This window comes from Hyla sarda, unplaced genomic scaffold (assembly GCF_029499605.1).
Source record: "Hyla sarda isolate aHylSar1 unplaced genomic scaffold, aHylSar1.hap1 scaffold_130, whole genome shotgun sequence".
Lineage (NCBI taxonomy): Eukaryota > Metazoa > Chordata > Amphibia > Anura > Hylidae > Hyla > Hyla sarda.
The window spans coordinates 433780-436295 of NW_026607923.1; the positions used below are offsets into that span (position 1 = coordinate 433780).

The 2516-nt window shown below is 39.9% G+C and overlaps 1 pseudogene; it reads right to left on the reverse strand.

The window, feature by feature from the left end:
- Nucleotides 1-1020: 1020 nt before the first annotated feature.
- On the reverse strand, nt 1021-1123 carry LOC130304953 (U2 spliceosomal RNA; annotated as a pseudogene).
- Nucleotides 1124-2516: the final 1393 nt, after the last annotated feature.

A 2516-nucleotide genomic window follows, 5' to 3' on the forward strand; every position in this document is an offset into this window, starting at 1 on the left:
GCCTAGGTGACATCACAATCTCCATGGTTACATACACAACAAAGGTCAGATGTTGTTTACACCAGGCCATGCCAGTGGTATTGAGTAGCATATCACAGTGCTAAGGGTCCTGGATGCAACAATCTTTCAATGGGGAATAGCCGCACTGAGTTTGTCAAGTGCACCCATGTTTGCAACTCCAACAATACACACATATGTATGTATGTATGTATGTATGTATGTATGTATCTATGTGTATCTATATCTATATCTATGTGTATCTATCTATCTATCTATCTCTTTCTCTCTCTCTATATGTATATATATATATATATAATTTTTTTTCTTTTAAATATATATATATATATATACATATATATATATATATATATATACATACATATATAGAGAGAGAGAGAGAGAGAGATGGAAATACTTTTTAAAACATGTTTTCACCTTTTTTTTTCACCTTCTTTTTTTCTTCTCTCCATGTTTTCCTTCTTTCCTCCTTTTTTCCTATGCTGCTGCTTCTTATTTTTCTTCTTTTTCAGACCTTATCATTGCACTATTGCTTATTCAATACCACCAGCAGATGGAGACACTATATTACAACATTAGTTGTGAGCAGCAGTTTGTACAAACAAATGCCTCATAGCTGATGTCCTATCCATTATTGCAATGGATGGTTGGCTGGCAACATTTGTTTTTATTATTCCAATACCACAGTACCAATGCATGGTCAATCAACAGCAATGACACCCCCATGTCAATAAACAAGATTCAGCACCAACTATCTGAAAGACAGCTACCTATCATGTCATGTCCAACCTGCACAGGTGTGCTGGTTGCTGAGCTTATTCAATTAAAGAGGACATTCAGCAGCAGCAGCAGCAGTCCTGTGCCTGGTCGCTCCAACAGGGGCCAGACATAAGCGGCACCACCTATTGTCTTTTGCCTGCAATAGGGGCCCACTGGACTAGCCAGCAAGCAGCTGCAGCAGCAGCAAATAAACAGGTAATCTTTCTTTCCAACACTGAACCCTGGTGGTGCACTTAATATATGCTACCAGATAGGGAACATATCAGATATTAAACTGATATAAACAGACACCACATTTGATACCAGCCAAAAGGAAGAATGAGAAGTGATAACTGTGAAAGGGGAGGAACCAAGGCTGTCCCCTTCACATGCACCATCACTACTTGTAGGAAGGGAGGCTGGCTGACAGCCTCCCATACACACTCTGGCTGGGTGGCAGTCACCCACTAGTACACACAGCAGGCCCTAAACCCATATCATTATTGCTAAGCAGGAAGATGGTAGTCCATTTTACTCTGATGGACCATTTTTAAATGCAATCCATAACCTGGCTTTGGCAGGAACCCTTCTTACTCCTCCTACTTGCATTTGATACTGGGTTTAGGATCTGCATAGGAAATACACACACACACACACACACTTACCTGTGTTGCCTGCTGACGCCTCCTTGGCTGTCCCCAAATGGTATAAAACCAACAGCCACGGGAAGCTGTAAGGATAGAGGACATACCTGCATCCTATTGGACTCACTTGTCTTGGTTAAATCCAGCTTATTTGAAAACTTATGGTGCTGCTGCTTCTGATCATGGCAGTGCTGCTTCTGACAAGGCTGTTCTTTGGTGGGCCTAGGTGACATCACAATCTCCATGGTTACATACACAACAAAGGTCAGATGTTGTTTACACCTGGCCATGCCAGTGGTATTGAGTAGCATATCACAGTGCTAAGGGTCCTGGATGCAACAATCTTTCAATGGGGAATAGCCGCACTGAGTTTGTCAAGTGCACCCATGTTTGCAACTCCAACAATACACACATATGTATGTATGTATGTTGTATGTATGTATGTATGTATGTATGTATGTATGTGTATCTATCTATCTATCTCTTTCTCTCTCTCTATATGTATATATATATATATATATATATATATTATTTTTTTTCTTTTAAATATATATATATATATATACATATATATATAGAGAGAGAGATGGAAATACTTTTTTAAACATGTTTTCACCTTTTTTTTACCTTCTTTTTTTCTTCTCTCCATGTTTTCCTTCTTTCCTCCTTTTTTCCTATGCTGTTGCTTCTTATTTTTCTTATTTTTCAGACCCTATCATTGCACTATTGCTTATTCAATACCACCAGCAGATGGAGACACTATATTACAACATTAGTTGTGAGCAGCAGTTTGTACAAACAAATGCCTCATAGCTGATGTCCTATCCATTATTGCAATGGATGGCTGGCTGGCAACATTTGTTTTAATTATTACAATACCACAGTACCAATGCATGGTCAATTAACAAGATTCAGCACCCACTACCTGAAAGACAGCTACCTATCATGTCATGTCCAACCTGCACAGGTGTGCTGGTTGCTGAGCTTATTCAATTAAAGAGGACATTCAGCAGCAGCAGTCCTGTGCCTGGTCGCTCCAACAGGGGCCAGACACAAGCGGCACCACCTATTGTCTTTTGCCTGCAGTAGGGGCCC